The following is a 21916-nucleotide window of genomic DNA, read 5'->3' as shown; positions in this document are numbered from 1 at the left end:
TTTGAAGCTTCGAAATTAATGGAATGTAAATGCATGAATTGGCAGCCTGGTTTGGTGAACCATAAGGATGTTATTTCATGTTTGGATTATGGAATATTAATGTTGAATTGTGATAGTTGTTAGGGCAGCTTGGGTATATGTGTGATGGTGTGAGGTTGGGCATGTAAATGAGCATGAATAGGTGATTAAATTGTTGTAATTGAATTTGACAAATTCTGCACTTTATGGTGTATGTTGATTGTGATTATAAGCTGCCAAAATGATCAACAATATGTGGTATAATATGTTTAGGTTGTGGTACAAACCAGAATGGGCATGAATGTGAAGTTTGGTAAGTGTTAAAGGTGACCTTTGATGAGTATGAACAAAATACAATAGGGCAGTTTGTATTTTGGGCTTTGAACCTTAAGTGTGTGGCTCCAATTGGTATGAGACCAATTGGAGGTAAGACTAGGCACAAAATGTGCCAACTTTCATGAAGGAAGCTTGCCAAAATTCTGCTTGTAAGGTAGCTTGAAAAATGATCAAATCCGGATTAGTGCGATTAAGGCCTGAAAATTGACCAATTGGGCAGCAGTTAGTGTTTTGGTCATAACTCACTCAAAACAGGTCCAATTGACCTGAAATTTTGACCATGAATAGTTAAGACCTATATCTACAAGTTATGAAGACACCAAAGCCCATAAATGACCATAAGCAAGTCAAACAGCTTGCACAAATTCGGGTGCAAAAACTGGCCGAACCTAAAATGACCTAAAGTGACCAATTTTGATGCATTTTGACCAGCAATAGTAAAATGACCATAACTTGGCCTACATAACTCAAAATGACCTGAAATTTTACCCCGCGTGCAACAAGACATAGATCTACAAGTTTGTAGTTTTGACTGAAACCCGAAAACTGAGGGAGCTAGGTCGTCCGTCTAGGTCAAACTAGTATCCCGGAATCCAACAAATTGCAAGAAAATGCGAGATACATGGAATTGAATTTAGTAACGTGTACCAACCCTAAAAGACTATCAAATGTGACATATTAGTAATATTAAAACCTAATTTACCTAGAATGCATCGAGAGTCGACATATTAGGCTGACTAAGCAAGTAATAGAATCCAGTGAATTAATTATCAAGCATTATCGTTAGAGATAGTTTAAATGAGAACTGAAACACTTCAAATTGTGTTTCTCAGTTAGCAAAGACTCAGGGAAAGGGAAGGAAACACTGAGTCAAGGCCAGGATACAGTTATCAAAGGTTTGTGCACAACAGTTATTTCTTTTGAATTTTTCAATTGAAATAAATTATGACTATTTGTATATTATTATTTTCAATTATGGAAATGTGTTTGAATGGATACTTATTGCTTGAAAAGCATTGTAAATGGTTTGAAATTGTGAAAAAATTGATTTAGTGTGATTTGTGAAAATTGATGTTAATTATGAATTGTGTTGCCATTTTGTGAATGAAATTATGACTTTGGAAATTTATTGGGTTCTCATGAATCATTTGAATAAAATGTTTGGAATTGATTTTGTGTTCACAATTAGCATGACAGTATCACATCATTCCTTCTCCATTTATGGGGTTGTGATCGTTTATTTTTCTCCCTCTCTGGTTTATTAGTTGAGGTGATCGGATGAGTACTCATTATATAGCTAGCTTCCTTCCTCATTGATTTCGATTAGTGGGGTTGTGATTGTTTTGTTGTGGTGTACAACGCGGCATTGATCGGAAAATTTGTGTCATGGCTTAAGTTGTGTATGAATTGGCAACACTATATTCTTAAATTATTTAACTAAATTGTGTTATTATGAGCTTTGATAATTGGTGAAATGGAGTTTAAATTCTTATTGACATTCACTATCTTTTGAATTTAACAATGTTTTGACTATTGAGATTTATTGTGATATTGTGAAATAGAGTTTAAATTCCTTATGACATTCATTTTCTTGAAATTAATTATGGTTTTACGTATTCATCATTTATATGATTTATGAATTGTGATTTAAAGTTGTATTTAGTTAATGTTGTGCACCACTGAGGCATTGTCTCAGCAATAGCTTTTTATTGCTATCGCAGGTGGACAGATGGATAGGGTAGCAGACTAGGCTGTTACTGCATTCAGCGAGAGATCATCGGGTATATTGAGTATACCACATTTTGCATTTTGTACTGTAATGTATGTTCACTGTATGTATATATTGTTCTTGATTTTGAGCACTTGTAAATTAAAATTGTACATTGAAGTTGTAAAATAAATTATGAGTTATTTTGTTTTGTAAAAAATTATACTGTATTTCTTTTATCTCAGTCTTTGAAAAATTATTGTGGATTCGAGTTGAAAAACTTATTGTGTTGAAATATGTTGGAGTTTGAGATTGAGAAAAATATTGAAGTGCTTTTTTACAGGTTTTCTGAAGAACTGTTTTGTTCAAAATACAGATAGCACTCTGCCAAAATTTTTATAGAAATCCCTAATAGTCCAAATGCGTTAGCTGTTTCACTTCAGTTTAAAAAGGTTTTTAACACCTGTAAATAGTGCTCACCACTGTAAAAAGAAGTAAGAAAAGTTTTAAAATCCCTTGTAGTGTATTTAATGGGTTATCAGTAGACGAAGTTGGTAATTCATTAGGTATACTACGGGATCATGTTATGCCTTACAGAGGGGTAGGTTGTGACATGTTTTAGTGGTATCAGAGCAAGTTTTTAAATTTTGTTTTCACCTGTAATTTAAATATTCTTTCTTCATAGTACAACTGCTCAATATCATTGTTTGATACATACAGTATATTACATTATAAATATTCACTAACGGGTGGAAATCTCCTTGTGTTAATTGTTCAGGAGGTCTAAGATCCTCGAATTGACTATGGAAGAGAGTGATCGTTCAGTCGATCAACCGATAGAGGATGAGGTACAAGTTGAGGCCCCAGCTCCACAAAGTGTCGAAGGCCCGACTGTACTAGTTTTACCGGTACAAATTACTGCACAAATGGCCCAACAAATGGCCACTTTCTTCCAATAAATAGTTGATAATCTGTCAGCCCAAGCCCAAGTACAGACCCAACCCCACAAGGGGAACATGAAATAGAGAAGAGGGAGAAACCTATGGGTCAGAGCTCAAGCAGTAATTTGAGAAAGAGAAAAGAATATGATGAGCCCTGAGATCAGGGATATAACAGAGGTGGGTCATCAAGACAGAGACCACCAAAGTCTAGTTATCGAACAACTAGAAGTTCCTACCCTCCCTGCCAATGCGAAACTTGTGGTAGAAATCATGGTGGGGTATGCTACAAGGCCATAGGAGCCTGTTATAACTGCGGAGGCATAGGACATTTTGCCAAGGACTGCACCAGTAGTCGCAGAGTTGGACCACCTCCTAATACTGCAGAAGGGTCAGTTCAGAGCCCTGTCACCAGAAGTTCACAACCACCCAGCAGAGGTAGAGGCAGGGTTAGAGGTAGCCCAGCAGGCAGCCAAGGCACAGTGAAACATTCAGAGCAAGATAGTGCTCCAGTCAGAATCTATGCAATGAGACAGAGAGAAGAGGCCGAGACATATGGTGTTGTGGCTGGTACCTTCTTAACTTTTAATCAAGATGTGTTTGTGTTATTTGATCCAGGTTCTACCCATTCTTATGTGAGTGCTAGCATCATTGATTGCATTGCTGTTCCATGTACAAAATGGACTTTGAGGTGCTAGTAACAAGTCCGTTAGGATAGGAGGTTAGGGTTAATAAAATGTATAGGGATTGTCATTTGGTGATCCAAGGACACAGTTTTCTATGTGATTTCATTGAAATGCCCTTCAGAGATTATGATATCATCTTGGGCATGGATTGGTTAGCCAGGCATCATGCCATGTGTAACACCCCTATGTTCGGTAGTGCGTTCTACTGTTTCAGTGACCATTATTGTCCGGACAGCTAGGATGCCTAGAACTACACTTCGTTATGAGTGAGGAGACATAAAATAATGAAATACAAGAAAAACAAAGGAAAAATAATAGTAAAGAAATGCAACAAAGTTAATTGAGCCGAGAACCCTAGCGATGGGTGACCGCACCAGGAAGTCACGGCGTGGACCGTTGACTAGCCTTGGACCGCGGGGAACCCTGGAAAATTTTTTTAAGACTCAAATAAATATTTTTTGAAGTATAAATATCATTAGAAATATCAAAGAAAAATTAATTAATTAGTATAAAGAAAAGTGAGAAATTGAAAAACGGACAAAACCCGGTGTTACCGAAAAATCAGGAATGCAACCCGAACAGGGGCATTGTGGTCATTTGACACCCCGAGTTGTCTTTTGACCTAAATGTACATTAAAAATAAATAATATTACACTTGAAGAATATAATGAAAAATTAATTTAGTGGTACCTAATGTAAATAACAAAAATGGAGTCTAAATGGAGTAATTATCACTTAAAATTTATTAAATGATTATCCTAGCATGAGTGGAGCACTATGGGAATTAAAAATTCACTAAGTGGGCAGATGTAAATCCACTAAACTCATCTTTAACCTTCATTCACTCCCATTGCCGAAATGAAGTTTCCAAGCTTCTCCCATGGCCGCCCAAATGCATGACTCCTTACACCCATTTTCAAGCTAAATTTTGTTTACTTGTCTTCATTAATTTTGATCCCCACCTCACAAGGAAGAAGTAGATACTAATTTCAAGGGATTTTGGTGAAGATTTAACAAGCCTCATCAATGGGTAAGTTTGTGTTTTTGATTGTTGCTTTGTTAAAGTTTGTAAGGATGTTATGGGTGTTTGATTTATGGAGAAATTTTTGAGGTTTGATGTGTAAAGGGGGAAGTGTACTTTTGGTAGCCATGTAAACACCTTGAAGACAGTTTATCTTTGCTTGTAAATGGTGAATTAAAGGATTGATTAAATGTATATTGTGTAGGAAATTATTTGGGTGATTATACTTAGTATATGTAAATGTGTATTGAATTTTGAAGCTTGGAAATTAATGGAATGTAAATGTATCATTGCGGCAGTTTGTTGACTCTTGAAGAATGCTGGAATTCATGCTTGGTTTATGGTATATTAATGTTGACTTGTGTTGGATGTTATGGCAGTTTGAGTGTATATATGATGGTGTGAGGTTGGACATGTAAAAGTGTTATGGTTAGGTGCTTGAATTGTTGTAAATTGAGTTTGACAAATTCTGCACTTTATGGTGTATGTTGAATGTGATTGTAAGCTGCCAAAATGACCTATAATATGTTGTGAATTATGTTTAGGTTATGGTACAACCAGAATTGGCTTGAATGTTGAGTTTGGTGAGTGTTAAAAGTGATCCTTGATGTGTATGAAAGAAATGCAATAAGGCAGTTTGTGTTTTAGGCCTAGAACTTTAAGTGTGTGGCTCCAATTGGTATGAGAGCAATTGGAGGTGAAACTAGGCACAAAATGTGCCAACTTTCATGAAGGAAGCATACCAAAATTCTGCTTGCAAGGTAGCTTGAAAAATGACCAAATCCGGATTAAGTGCAAATAAGGCCTGAAAACTGACCATTTGGACAGCAATTAGTGTTTAGGCCATAACTCACTCAAAACAGGTCCAATTGATCTGAAATTTTGACCATGAATAGTTAAGACCCATATCTACAAGTCTTATGAAGACACTAAGTCCCAAAAATGACCATAAGCAAGTCAAACAGCTTGCACAAGGTCGGGTCCAGAAACTGGCCGAACAAAAAATGACCTAAAGTGACCTAAAGTGATCAATTTTGGTGCAATTTGACCAGCAATAGTAAAATGACCATAACTTGGTCTACATAACTCAGAATGACCTAAAATTTTGCCCCGCGTGCAATAAGACATAGATCTACAAGTTTGTAGTTTTGACCAAAACCCGAAAACCAAGGGAACTAAGTCATCCGGCTAGGTCAAACTAGTATCCCGGAATCCAACAAATTGCAAGAAAATGCAGTATACACGGAACTGAACTTAGTAACATGTACCAACCCTAAAAGACTATCGAATGTGACATGTTAGTAACATTAAAACCTAATTTACCTAGAATGCATCGAGGGTCAATATATTAGGTTGATTAAGCAAATAATAGCATTCAGTGAATTACTTATCAAGCATTATCGTTAGATACAGTTTAATTTAGTACTGAAACACTTCAAATTGTGTTTCTCAATTAGCAAACACTCAGGAAAAGGGAAGGAAACACTGAGTCAAGACCAGGAGACAGTTATCAGAAGTTTGTGCACAACAACTATTTCTTTTGAATTTTTTAATTAAAATGAATTATGACTATTTGTATATTATTGTTTTAAATTGTGGAAATGTGTTTGAATGGATACTTATTGCTTGAAAAACATTGTAAATGGTTTGAAACTGTGAAAAATTGTTTGAATGATATTGATGGATACTTATGGATTGAAAAGCATTGGAAATGGTTTGAAACCACAACTATTATGTATATTGATTGCATTCCTCACTAGCTTGTCTAGTGAGACGAATTGAATTCCCTCTCTGGCTGAAGTGTTGAGGTGTGTGCCTGTTGAGGACGAATTGAATGAGTACTCATATTTTTGCTAGCTAGATATGTTATTCCTCATTAGTCATCGACTTTTGGGACGAATTGAACTTTGAAACATGATTAAGCTGTGTGTGATTTATTGATATGTATTGTGAAATTGTGAAATGGAGTTTAAATTCTTATTGACATTCACTGTCTTTTGAATTTAACTATGTTTTGATCTATGAGATTTATTATGATATTACGAAATAGAGTTTAAATTCCTCGTGACATTTATTGTCTTGAATTTAACTATGATTTTAAGTATCCACTATTTATATGATTTATGAATTGTGATTTAAAGTTGTATTTGGTAAATGTTGTGCCCCACTGAGACATTGTCTCAACGATAGCATTTCATTGCTGTCGCAGGTAGACAGACGGACAGGGCAGCATACTAGGCTGCTAGTACATCCAGCGAGAGATTATCGGGTATAATGAGTATACCACATTTTGCATTTTGTACTGTAATGTATGTTCACTGTATATACATATTGTCTTTGGTTTTCAGCAGTTGTAAATTAAAATTGTACATTGAAGTTGTAAAGTAAATTATGAGTTATTTTGGCTTGTAAAATTTGTACTGTATTTCTTTATCTCAGCCTTTGAAAAATTATTGTGGATTGAGTTGAAAAACATATTGTGTTGAATTTTGTTAGGGTTTGAGATTGAGGAAAATAATGAAGTGCTTTTTACAGATTTTCTGAAGAACTGTTTTATCCAAAATACAGAGGGCACTCTGCCAAAATTTTTACAGAGATTACTAATAGTCTAAATGTGTTAGCTAATTCACTTCAGTCCAAAAAGGTTTTTAACACCTGTAAATAGTGCCCACCTGTGACACCCCTTACCCGTGTACAGTATACCCAAGTAAGTAATGCCACACGGTGTACTGGCACACTCTAATATACTTTACTTAATTTGTGTCATGTTTTTGAAGCTAATTTATGAAATATGATTTATTTAAGCCATTTATCGAAATTATTATTTATTTGGGGTTCCGAAAATTTTAAAGAAAATCCGGCGGAGTACCGGCTAAAAATGGAGAAAACAGTTCTTTGGAACCTGTTTAAAAACACTTCCAAATAATTTCCAAACAATCCCAACTTCAATTTATCAACAAATTCTCAATATTAAGATCTCAACAACATTTCAATTCCAGTTTTCAATCATCCATCACATGTGATGATCACATACAAATCACAAGTAAACATTTACATTTCCATTCACAAGTACAATTTTCATAATTTACATAAACATCAATATACATTACACAAGTTTAATTACATAGGAGAAAAACAAAGTTAAGTCACAAAATGTCAAAATGACACCTATTGCCTACCAATGCACAGCAGAAGTTGAGGTGACACGGACACTGAGCAGAACTACCAGATGGACTCACCCAGTCTGTGGTCTACTGGGCTCACGATCGGGATCTCCAGTACCTACGCATGGCAAAAGCAACGCGCTAAGCAATAATGCTTAGTGGTGCAATAATATAATAGAAGAAATAACATGAAGTAAATATGTATTGCATGTGGATGTTTTGTTTGTTTTGTATTTGTATATCCATTCATTTCGTTACTTTGTCCACTTTCATTCATGTAGTTGCCCAAGTAACCTATACTAGATAACTGGACTGGATAACGGGTAAACTGGCACTGGGTACCTAGTACCTCGGGCCGTCACACCATCGGTCACATATGCATCTCCTGGTGTGCAACAAAACAGCTAACAAGCTGTAAATAATATCAAGCACAAGGCCAAGTCTCAATACAAAGTCAGAATGGCTAAAAGCCATGAAATCACAGAATGGCATATTTCCATGTGCAGTACTGCTAACTGAACCCTATTGGCATGCCAAACTATCCAAACCAATCTTGTTAGGTATACTAGGGCATTTGAAACTTTTAAATTCTTTAATTTGTGAATTTCAAGTTTTGGTGTCACTATTCACCTTATTGGTCAACAAAAATGTTGACTTTTAGAATAAAAATATGTACATTGACTTTGGCACTCCCTACATACCACATTTGGCATTCCAAACTTGTTGGCATTAAGCATTTATACCATTTCAAAGTTTAAACCAACACAAGCAGAATTTTCAGTTTTGGTGAGTCAACTTCACTGTTCCATTGGACCCTGTTACTGTGGGAATTTGAAGAAATATAAAACATGAAAGTTGTTCCTTATTTTGTCTAGTTGAATTTCTTTTTTTGAATCACTCCATTTGGAGTTTTGTAACTCTAGATATGGTCCAAAAACCACAGCTGGCCGGATTACCAATCTGCAGAATTGACCATATCTACAGTAACATGAATAGTAACTAGAGTCACTTGGTTGGATGGGTTCTGGCCATAATTTGGGGTAGGTTCCTTCATGAAAGTTGTTTTTCTATGTCTTAACTTGTTGCTGTAAAAATTTCAGGTCAATTGACCAAATCTACAGTGAGTTATGGCACTGTTCATTTGGTCAATTCTGCAGAATCAGTTCAGGGTATCCGGATTGGGGCCAAGTTTTGGTCCTCTTGCCTTGGTCTTTTGGGCATGGTTTCTTCAGCAAAAATGTGCCTTTATAAGCCTAGTTTCATGTCCAATTGGCCAAACACCAATTGGATCAACACAGCCCAAGTTATGGCAGTGAAAGTGGACTGAATTTTTAGTCCCTCTGCTGCTATCCTAGGGCAGCCTGCAACCTCACTTTGGAATCCTATTTTTCAGTCCCTTTGTTGGTCAAATTACCTAAAATGGTCACTAATTGACCATTAAAATGCTCTCTAATAATTTCTTAAGCCAAGTCACATTTTCACCTTTCCAAACCCTAATTCAAATTCATGGTTTATGCCATGTATCTTAGTAGCTACCAATGCATTGCTCATATGTTTATCACTTCAACATGGTTTCTATTTCACTCTAGGCTCATCAAAACACTTCCCCCTATTCCATAGCTAGGGCAGCTGAAATTCAAGATGTTATACACATAAGTTTTTGTTAATTTAAATCACAATTCTTACTAGTTTCAAGTCCCAAACCATGAAAATAAAGAGTTTAATGGATATAGGTGCACTAACCTCAAGTGGCAGAATTTTTCCAAGCCCCAAACTTCAATTTCTTTCCTCTTGTTGGCTGCAAAGAGCTTGTTTAAGATGTGGGGTAAAGCTTTAATGAAGAGAAGTTAGGATTTTGTGGTGTAAACAAGGGAAAAATCAAGCTTTTGATTGAAGATTAATGGAGGGAGAAAGGATAGGGATTTCGGCTGGAATGGGAAAGGGGGTGGCTGCTGGTTTTTCTTTTATTTCTTAGTCTCAATTATCTCTTTTAATAGTTAGTCAAAGGATGGCTTAATTGTGATTGGTCATAATTTCTTAATGACATCACCATGATGTCATAAATAAGCTTTTCTTTGATTTTTCTTTTCTTTTCATCACTACTCAAGTTCAATTTAATTTCTAATAATGTTTATTCATATTTTATGTCATATTAATTATTTAATCAACTGGACAAGTCGGCCAAAAATCACCTCGGAAAGTGAAATGACCAAAATGCCCTCCGTTTGGCTTAATGGGTCAAAATTGTCTGTACCGATTGAAAAATTTTTCTAGGTATTTTCTTGGCATTCTAATGCCATAGGAACCTCAATGACCCTTCTCTGGAGTCCCAAAAATTATTTTATAATTTTTCCTGTCTAGGGCTCCTCGTTCAGAACCGCAACTTCCTCTCAGTTACCCATCGCTAGGGCACCGGCTCGTTTAACTTGGTTGTATTTTATTTCTAAAATTTTTACTAAATTTTTCTTATTAATATTTGAGTTAATTATGGTTCCTGACTTTAATTTAAATATTTTTCCGGACATTCTAGCTGTCCGGACCAACACTGGTCACCGGAACAGTAGGATGTACGGAGTGGTTACTGGGAGGGTGTTACAACTCTTCCCCTCTAATTTAAATTTCGTCCTCGAAATTTACCTGATGCAAACAGTTGAGGGAACTGTTGCCTCATCGTTTCTTCACTTTCCCAAGTTGCCTCCTCGGTGTTGTGGTGCCTCCAAAGCACTTTCACCAGTGGAATCTGCTTGTTCCTTAATTCATTTACTTCTCGAGCTAGGATCCGTAGAGGTTCTTCCTCATATGTCAAATCCGGCTGTATTTCAATTTCTTCTCTGGAGATGACATGTGAAGGATCTAAGCGGTATCTCCTGAGCATGGACACGTGGAACACATTGTGGATCTTGTCTAGCTTTGGTGGTAAAGCTAGCCTATAGGCCACTGGACCCACACGTTCAATGACTTCATATGGGCCAATGAACCTAGGGCTTAATTTACCTTTTCTTCCAAACCTCAGCACTTTCTTCCACGGTGACACCTTGAGGAACACTTTATCGCCAACCACATATTCTATTTCTTTTCTCTTCAGGTCGGCATAAGATTTCTGTCTGTCTGAGGCAACTTTCAGATTGGCTTTGATTATCTTTACCTTCTCCTCAGTCTGTTTCACCAGGTCTGGCCCTACCAGTTTATCTTCACCCAATTCAGTCCAGCACACTGGAGTTCTACATTTTCTCCCATACAGTGCTTCATACGGGGCCATTTGGATACTAGCTTGGTAGCTATTGTTGTATGCAAATTACGCGATGGGAGGTATCTATCCCAATTTCCCTCAAACTCAATGACACAACTCCTCAGCATATCCTCAAGGACCTGACATATATTTCATGTTATTGTTATCATTTCAATTCAATATTTGTATCAATTTCATTGGTTTCAATTATTTACCTGGATTACTCTTTCAGATTGCCCATCCGTCTGAGGATGGAAAGCTGTGCTGAAATGGAGTTGTGTACCCAAGGATTCATGCAACTTCTTCCAAAATCTCGATGTAAACCTTGGGTCTCGATCAGATATGATGGAAAGTGGAATTCCATGCAGTCTAACTATCTCATTGATATACAATTCTGCTAACCTCTCTAGTGATTAGTCAGTCCTAACTGGCAGAAAGTGTGCTGACTTTGTCAATCTATCAACTATCACCCATGCTGCATCGTGTTTCTTCTGGGTGAGAGGTAGACCACTTACAAAATCCATGGTGACCCGATCCCATTTCCATTCAGGTATGCGTATAGGCTGTAGCAAACCTGATGGGACTTGATGTTCTGCCTTAACTTGCTGACATATCAAGCATTTAGTCACATAGTCAGCTATATCCCTCTTCATACCAGGCCACCAATACTGAAGCTTCAGGTCATGATACATCTTTGTACTTCCTGGGTGCATAGCATATACACTGGTGTGTGCCTCTTTTAGAATACTGGTCTTCACTTCCCCATTCTTCTGGTACACACAGTCTTCCTTTGTAATACAGACACCCATCTGCTTTTACCTCATAGTCAGTTGCTTTTCCTTCTGGGATTTTGCTCATAATGGCCATTAACTTTTCATCTGCCTTTTGCCCATCTAAAATCTGCTGTAGCAGGTTTGGCCTCACTTGCAACTCAGCCAAAATAGCTCCATCTTGAATCAAAGATAGACGGGCATTCAATGATCTCAAGGCTGTCATGGATTTTCTGTTCAAAGCATCAACAACTACATTTGCCTTCCCAGGATGATAGTCAATCACACAATCATAGTCCTTCAGGAACTCAATCCATCGCCTCTGTCTAAGGTTGAGCTCCCTCTGAGTTGGCAAATATTTTAGACTCTTGTGGTCTGTATAAATGTAGCACTTTTCACCATACAAGTAATGCCTCCATATCTTCAGTGCGAAGATAATTGCTGCAAGCTCTAGATCATGGGTAGGGTAGTTCTGTTCATGTGGCCTTAACTGCCTGGAAGCATAGGTGACCACCTTCCTCTCTTGCATCAATACACACCCTAACCCATTATGAGAGGCATCACTGTAAACCACGAAGTCCCTTCCTGACACTGGCTGTGTTAATACGGGTGCCTCTGTCAACATAGCCTTCAACTTCTCAAAACTGGTCTGACACTTGTCATTCCAGTCAAATCTGACATTCTTGTGTAACAACTTGGTCATTGGAGCAGCTATTAGGGAAAATCCCTTCACAAATCTTCTGTAGTACCCAGCTAGCCCCAAGAAGCTTCTGACCTCAGTTGTATTTCTGGGAGGCTTCCATTCCATCACTGCTTCTATTTTCTTGGGATCCACCCTAATCCCATCAGCTGACACTATGTGTCCAAGGAATGCAATCTCATTCAGCCAAAAGTCACACTTGGACAACTTAGCATACAGCTTCTTTTCTCTCAGGGTTTGCAAACAATCCTCAAATGCTCATCATGTTCTTCCCTGGTCTTGGAATACACCAAAATATCATCAATAAAGACCACTACGAACCGATCTAAGTGTGGATGGAAGATACGATTCATAAGGTCCATGAATGCCGCTGGTGCATTTGTTAAGCCAAAGGGCATCACTAGAAACTCATAATGCCCATATCGGGTCCTGAATGCAGTCTTTGGCACATCTGCATCCTTCACCCTCAACTGATGATATCCTGATCTGAGATCAATCTTGGAAAACACTCCTGCTCCCTTCAACTAATCAAACAGATCATCTATTCTAGGCAACGGATATTTGTTCTTCACTGTCACTTTATTCAAATGCCGGTAATCAATGCATAGCCTCAAAGTCCCATCCTTCTTCTTCACAAACAGCACTGGAGCTCCCCATGGTGACACACTGGGGCGTATGAACCCCTTATCCAGCAACTCTTGCAACTGAGTTTTCAACTCCCTCAATTCAGTGGGTGCCATCCTATAAGGAGCAATGGAAAATGGTGCTGTACCCGGCAGTGTCTCAATAGCAAATTCAACTTCCCTTTCTGGTGGCAAACCAGACAATTCTTCAGGAAATACCTCTGGGAAGTCTCTCACTGTGGGTATGTCACTCAAGTTTGGCTTAGCCTGCCTAGTATCCACCACATGTGCTAGGTAGGCTTCACAGCCTTTTCTCATCATTCTTCTTGCAACTGTGGCTGAGATGACATTGGACAAGAAATCTGTCCTTTCACCCGCAACAGTGATCTCATTGCCCTCAGAAGTTTTCAAAGAAATTCTCTTCAATTTGCAATCAACTATTGCCTGATGACGTGACAACCAGTCCATTCCCAATATCACGTCAAACTCATGGAAGGGTAACTCAATTAGGTCTGCCAAGAATTCATACCCCTGAATCCTTAACGGGCAACCCTTGTATACCTTGCTCACCACTACACTGTGGCCCAATGGATTAGTGACCAGAATATCTTGGTCACTCTCCTCTACTAGTATCCCCCTTTCTATGGGTAGGTTGATGCAAATGTAGGAATGAGTGGATCCTGGATCCACCAATGCATGCACAGGTGTAGTGTAGAGGGAGAACGTACCCCTGATGACGTCCGGGGCATCTTGCTCCTCCTGTGCTCTCAAGGCATAATTTCTGGCAGGTGGTCTGTTATCTGGCCTCTCTGCTGGCTCATATGCAGGCCTCTGTGATGGTCCCACTGCGTCAGATTTGCCACGTTTTCTACCTCTCTGTGGTGCAGGAGCAGGTCTGTCTTCTTGTGTTGGAGCAGCTGTAGTAGTTCTGCGTGGACAGTTCTTCAACTGGTGCTCTGTTGACCCACACCTCAAGCAGGCACCAGTTACTCTCCAACATTCCCCCTTGTGCCATTGCAGGCAATGCGGACATGCAGAAGATGTTGGGGCTGGTCCCCTGAACCCCATCCCTGGAGAGCTGCCCACTAATGGTGTGGACTGACCTCTCCTAGGGGTGAACTGTGGCCTGGGCCCCTGAGGTGACCACGACCACCGTGGTTGACCCGAACTCTGTGCAGGAGGACCCTTGAACTTCTTCCCAAATGTAGGAGATGAGCTGGACTGACCCGGTCTCCTCTTCTGCTGTCTATCCCTTCTGGTCTGCTCACTGATTCTCACTTTTTCCACCTTTATTGCAGCTTCCACTAACTTGGTAAATTCTGTGATTCCCAAGGCAGTGAGCTGTATCTTGATATTGTCATTCAGTCCCTCTTCAAATCTCTTGCACCTTTCAGCTTCATTAGGGACTATCTCCCTTCCGTGGCGGCTTAATCGAACAAATTCCTTCTCATATTCGGCCACTGACAGCTGTCTCTGTCTCAGGTTAATAAACTCTCTTCTTCTCTCTTCTAGGTATACGGTACCCACATATTTCTTCTTGAATTCAGAGAGGAAGAAGTCCCAAGTTCTGACTTCCGGCTGCACTTGAACCACAGTGTCCCACCACTCATATGCATCGTCTTGCAAAGAAAGATATGGCGACTTCGTGTTTTGCTCTGGAGTGCAAAGTGGAGTTGTTTTAGGACTCTGCCTGTGCATTCAACCAATTCTCGGCTGCAACAGAGTCATCTTCTCTCTTGCCATAGAAGTCCACAGCTCCAAACTTTCTTAGTCTTTCCAGGTGTGATTTCTGCTGTGGAGCTGGTGGTGGTGGTGGTGGTGCTGGCATTACCTCGGCCATTTGTCTAAAGAAGTCGGCCATTTGTTGAAACATGGCCTGTGGAGGTGGCGAGTGCTCGCTTGAGTGGTGGAGCAGATTCTCTCATGCCCCAGCCTCACCGCTGCAGTGGAGCATGACTCTCCACTTCCTCCTCAACGGCTCTCTGAGATGAAGGATCCATATCCTATTCAAAATAAGAAAGATAAACAGATCTGCGTTAGTGTCACCTCGACTCTTACAAATCCAATGCATGGTATGGACTCAATCTAGGCCCAGAAACGCCTAAACCGTACTCTGATACCACTAAATGTGACACCCCTTACCCGTGTACAGTATACCCGAGTAAGTAATGCCACACGGTGTACTGGCACACTCTAATATACTTTACTTAATTTGTGTCATGTTTTTGAAGCTAATTTATGAAATATGATTTATTTAAGCCATTTATCGAAATTATTATTTATTTGGGGTTCCGAAAATTTTAAAGAAAATCCGACGGAGTACCGGCTAAAAATGGAGAAAACAGTTCTTCGGAACCTGTTTAAAAGCACTTCCAAATAATTTCCAAACAATCCCAACTTCAATTTATCAACAAATTCTCAATATTAAGATCTCAACAACATTTCAATTCCAGTTTTCAATCATCCATCACATGTGATGATCACATACAAATCACAAGTAAACATTTACATTTCCATTCACAAGTACAATTTTCATAATTTACATAAACATCAATATACATTACACAAGTTTAATTACATAGGAGAAAAACAAAGTTAAGTTACAAAATGTCAAAATGACACCTATTGTCCTACCAATGCACAGCAGAAGTTGAGGTGACACGGACAGCGAAGCGCGGATGGACTCACCTGCACGTGGTCTCACGGGCTCACGATCGGGATCTCCAGTACCTACGTGTGGCAAAAGCAACGCTCTAAGCAATAATGCTTAGTGGTGCAATAATATAATAGAAGAAATAACATGAAGTAAATATGTATTGCATGTGGATGTTTTGTTTGTTTTGTATTTGTATATCCATTCATTTTGTTACTTTGTCCACTTTCATTCATGTAGTTGCCCAAGTAACCTATACTAGATGACTGGACTGGATAACGGTAACCGCACGGGTACCTAGTACCTGGGCCGTCACACCATCGGTCACATATGCATCTCCGGCAGGTAAATGTAATGCCTAACAATGTCAGAATAATATCGTGCACAAGGCCAAGTCTCAATACAAAGTCGAATGGCTAAAAGCCATGAAATCACTGAATGGCATATTGCCATGTGCGATCGCTAACTGAACCCTATTGGCATGCCAAACTATCCAAACCAATCTTGTTAGGTATACTAGGGCATTTGAAACTTTTAAATTCTTTAATTTGTGAATTTCAAGTTTTGGTGTCACTATTCACCTTATTGGTCAACAAAAATGTTGAATTTTAGAATAAAAATATGTACATTGACTTTAGCACTCCCTACATACCACATTTGGCATTCCAAACTTGTTGGCATTAAGCATTTATACCATTTCAAAGTTTAAACCAACACAAGCAGAATTTTCAGTTTTGGTGAGTCAATTTCACTGTTCCATTGGACCCTGTTACTGTGGAAATTTGAAGAAATATAAAACATGAAAGTTGTTCCTTATTTTGTCTAGTTGAATTTCGTTTTTCGAATCACTCCATTTGGAGTTTTGTAGCTCTAGATATGGTCCAAAAACCACAGCTGGCCGGATTACCAATCTACAGAATTGACCATATCTACAGTAACATAACAAGTAACTAGAGTCACTTGGTTGGATGGGTTCTGGCCATAATTTGGGGTAGGTTCCTTCATAAAAGTTTTTTTTCTATGTCTTAACTTGTTGCTGTAAAAATTTCAGGTCAATTGACCAAATCTACAGTGAGTTATGGCCAAATGAACAGTTACTGTTCATTTGGTCAATTCTGCAGAATCAGTTCAGGGTATCCGGATTGGGGCCAAGTTTTGGTCCTCTTGCCTTGGTCTTTTGGGCATGGTTTCTTCAGCAAAAATGTGCCATTATAAGCCTAGTTTCATGTCCAATTGGCCAAACACCAATTGGATCAACACAGCCCAAGTTATGGCAGTGCAAGTGGACTGAATTTTCAGTCCCTCTGCTGCTATCCTAGGGCAGCCTGCAACCTCACTTTGGAATCCTATTTTTTAGTCCCTTTGTTGGTCAAATTACCTAAAATGGTCACTAATTGACCATTAAAATGCTCTCTAATAATTTCCTAAGCCAAGTCACATTTTCACCTTTCCAAACCCTAATTCAAATTCATGGTTTATGCCATGTATCTTAGTAGCTACCAATGCATTGCTCATATGTTTATCACTTCAACATGGTTTCTATTTCACTCTAGGCTCATCAAAACACTTCCCCCTATTCCATAACTAGGGCAGCTGAAATTCAAGATGTTATACACATAAGTTTTTGTTAATTTAAATCACAATTCTTACTAGTTTCAAGTCCCAAACCATGAAAATAAAGAGTTTAATGGATATAGGTGCACTAACCTCAAGTGGCAGAATTTTTCCAAGCCCCAAACTTCAATTTCTTTCCTCTTGTTGGCTGCCAAGAGCTTGTTTAAGATGTGGGGTAAAGCTTTAATGAAGAGAAGTTAGGGTTTTGTGGTGTAAACAAGGGAAAAATCAAGCTTTTGATTGAAGATTAATGGAGGGAGAAAGGATAGGGATTTCGGCTGGAATGGGAAAGGGGGTGGCTGCTGGTTTTTCTTTTATTTCTTAGTCTCAATTATCTCTTTTAATAGTTAGCCAAAGGATGGCTTAATTGTGATTGGTCATAATTTCTTAATGACATCACCATGATGTCATAAATAAGCTTTTCTTTGATTTTTCTTTTCTTTTCATCACTACTCAAGTTCAATTTAATTTCTAGTAATGTTTATTCATATTTTATGTCATATTAATTATTTAATCAATTGGACAAGTCAGCCGAAAATCACCTCGGAAAGTGAAATAACCAAAATGCCCTCCGTTTGGCTTAACGGGTCAAAATTGTCTGTACCGATTGAAAATTTTTTCTAGGTATTTTCTTGGCATTCTAATGCCATAGGAACCTCAATGACCCTTCTTTGGAGTCCCAAAAATTATTTTATAATTTTTCCCCCGGGTCTAGGGCTCCTCGTTGCGAGAACCGCAACTTCCCTCTGGTTACCCATCGCTAGGGCACCGGCTCGTTTAACTTGGTTGTATTTTATTTCTAAAATTTTTACTAAATTTTTCTTATTAATATTTGAGTTAATTATGGTTCCTGACTTTAATTTAAATATTTTTCCGGACATTCTAGCTGTCCGGACCGACACTGGTCACCGGAACAGTAGGATGTACGGAGTGGTTACCGGGAGGGTGTTACACCACCACTGTAAAAGAAGTAAGAAAAGTTTTTAAAATCCCTTGTAGTGTATTTAATGGGTTATCAGTAGACGGAGTTGGTAATTCATTAGGTATACTACGGGATCATGTTATGCCTTACAGAGGGTTAGGGTGTGACATGTTTTAGTGGTATCAGAGCAAAGTTTTTAAATTCTGTTTTCACCTGTTACTTGAATATTCTTTCTTCATAGTACAACTGCTCAATATCATTGTTTGATACATACAGTACATTACAATATAAATATGCACTAACAGGAGGAAATCTCCTTGTGTTATTTGTTCAAGAGGTCTAAGATCCTCGCATTGACTATGGAAGAGGGTGATCGTTCAGTCGATCAATCTATTGAGGCTGAGGTGCAAGGGGATGCCCCAGGCCTACATAATGTCAGTGGTTCAGCAGCACCAGCCCTAGCAGTACCGCAATTTCCTGCTCAGTTCGCTCAGTAGATGGTTACAATGTTCCAACAAATGGCTGGTAATGTGCCTACTCAAGTCCCAATACAAACACTAGTGATACAACCACAGTCTCCTGCTAGGCAGTATGACAAATTGATGAAATATGGGGCTACAGAGTTCAAGGGGACAGTAGATCCTCTAGAGGCTGAACAGTGGTTAGAAAGGATGGATAGGGTATTCAAGAAACTGCGTTACACGGAGGAGCTCAGCTTTGAATACTCTGTATCCTTGCTACAGGGGGATGCTTATGATTGGTGGAAAACCATTCCCCACAGTCTGGTAGAACCTGCAGTGTAACACCCCTAAGTTCGGTAGTGCGTTCTGTTGTTCCGATGACCAGCGTTGTCCGGATAGCTAGGATGCCTAGAACTACACTTCAATATGAGTGAGGAGACATAAAATAATGAAATACAAGAAAAGAAAATACAAGAAAAACAAAGGAAAAATAATAACAAAGAAATGTGATCAAGTTAAGCGAGCCGGGAAACCTAGCGATGGGTGACCGCACCGGGAAGTCACGGCGTGGACCGTTGACTAGCCCTGGACTGCGGGGAACCCTAAAAAATATTTTTAGGACTTAAATAGAACCTTATTGAAGTATAAATGTTATTAGAAATATCAAAGAAAAATTAAATAATTAGTACAAAGAAAAGTGAGAAATCGAAAAACAGACAAAACCCGGTGTTACTGAAAAATCGGGAATGCAACCCGAATAGGGGCATTATGGTCATTTGACATCCCGAATTGTCTTTTGACCTAAATGTCCATCAAAAATAAATAATATTACACTTGGAAAATATAATGAAAAATTAATTTAGGGGTACCTAATGTAAATAGCAAAAATGGGGAGTTAAATGTGGGAAATTGAAACTTTTGAATAAATTAACATTATCTTTCCACTTAGTGCTCCACTCACACCTAAAGTGGACCACTTAATCTGCATTTGGACAGCAGATTCATTTCCTTCTTCAACCTCAAAAATTCAGCCGTGAGCCTCCAAGAAGAACTCCATGGCCAAAGCTTCAAAGTTCCATGCATGAACCCCAATCTTCACTTTCATGCCATAAATCCAACAAGTCCCTTCATTAAAGTTTGTCTACTCATCACAAGGAAGAGTTTGATACCAAATTTGAGAAGTTTAAGCAAGGTTTAACAAGCTCCAACCATAAGGTAAGTTAGCATTTTTGAAGATTTCTTTGATAAACTTTGTATACATGTTATGGGTGTTGGTTTTGTGAGGGAAATTTTTAAGTTTGAAGAGTATTGAGATATCCATTTTTGGGCAGCCATGTAATCATGTATTGATGAAGTATTTTTACATATAATTGATGAGAATTATGTTGGTTGTGATGATTTAATAACCTAGTGAATTACTTCATATTTATATAGTGATTTTTGGCACTTGGATGGGAATTGATGAATTGTAGGACAATTTGGTGTTGAAGAAGATTTTCGGCAGCTTGGGGACACTTGAATAAATGTATGTATTCATGGAAGTGTTGGCAGAATATTGACATAGAAGGATTGATGGATATGTATATGAACTTGTAGTGTAAAGAGTATGTAAAAACTAGTAATGTTATGTGTATGTGTAATTGTGTTTGGACTTTGGGAATTAGAGTTATATTTGGTGTATTGAGGATAATTGTAATCTGCCCAAAGTGATGTTAATGTAAAGTGGAATATGTTTTTGGTAATGTACCAAAACAGATTTGGTAGGGAAGTAAACATATTGCAAGGTAAGTGTGTGATTGATGTGTGTTTAAGCAAGGTAACTAAGGGCAGTGTACATTTTAGCCAATAAGTTTAAATGTGTAACCTCAATTCGTATGAGACCAATTGGAGGTGGAACTAGGCACAAAATGTGCCAACTTTCATTGAGAAAGCATACCAAAATTCTGCTTGCAAGGTGACCTAAGAAAATGACCAATTCGGATTAGGTATAATTAGGACCTGAAAAATGACCAATTGGGCAGTAGTGAGTGTTTAGGCCATAACTCACTCAAAACAGGTCCAATTGACCTGATATTTTAACCATGAATAGTTAAGACCCATACCTACAAGTCTTATGAAGACACAAAAACCCAGAAATGACCAGAAGCAAGTGAAAAAGCTTGCACAAGTTCGGGTCCAAAAACTGGCCGAACAAAAGTTGACCAAATTGACCTAAAATTGACTTAATTTGATGCCATTTGACCAGCAAGAGTATAATGACCATAACTTGGTCTACTTAACTCGGATTGACCTGAAATTTTGCCCCGCGTGCAATAAGACATAGATCTACAAGTTTGTAGTTTTGACTGAAACCCGAAAATCGAGGGAACTAAGTCGTCCGGCTAGGTCAAAATAGTATCCCGAAATCCAGCAATTTGCAATGAAATGCAAGAAAACGCAATATACATAGAATTGAGTTTGGTAACACGTACCAACCCTAAAACCCTATCGAATGTGACATATTAATGACACTAAAACCTAATTTACCTAAAACGCATTGAGGGTCGGTATATTAGGTGATTAAGCAAATAAAGGTATTCAATGAATTGTTTATCGAACATTATCGTTAGAGACAATTTAATTTAGTACTGAAACACTTCAAATTGTGTTTCTCAGTTACCAAAGACTCAGGAAAAGGGAAGGAAACACTGAGTCTAGACCGAGAGACAGTCATCAGAGGTTTGTGCACAACTAGTTTTTAACTGATTTTGTTTGAATATTTCATATGATTAAATGACATATTTTTCTTATGTATTATGTTTAACAAGCATTGGATTTAATTCAATGATTATTGAAATTGTTATAGTATGTATGAATTTAGCTTTGTGAAATGGTATTTCCACAAGTATTAAGCATTGTTATGGATTGAATAAATTATGTTTTGGAAAATTGTGATAGAACATGTTTTGAATTGTGATGGTAATTTTCATGGAAAAATATAAATTTATGATTTGAATTGTGATGAGCATAAAAATTATTGGATATTGAAATTGACTTTGAATCGAATTATATTGTGATTTATGCTCACTAAAAT

The sequence above is a fragment of the Hevea brasiliensis genome, chromosome 10, assembly GCF_030052815.1.
Source record: "Hevea brasiliensis isolate MT/VB/25A 57/8 chromosome 10, ASM3005281v1, whole genome shotgun sequence".
Classification (NCBI taxonomy): domain Eukaryota; kingdom Viridiplantae; phylum Streptophyta; class Magnoliopsida; order Malpighiales; family Euphorbiaceae; genus Hevea; species Hevea brasiliensis.
Note: the sequence above shows the minus strand (reverse complement) of the source record.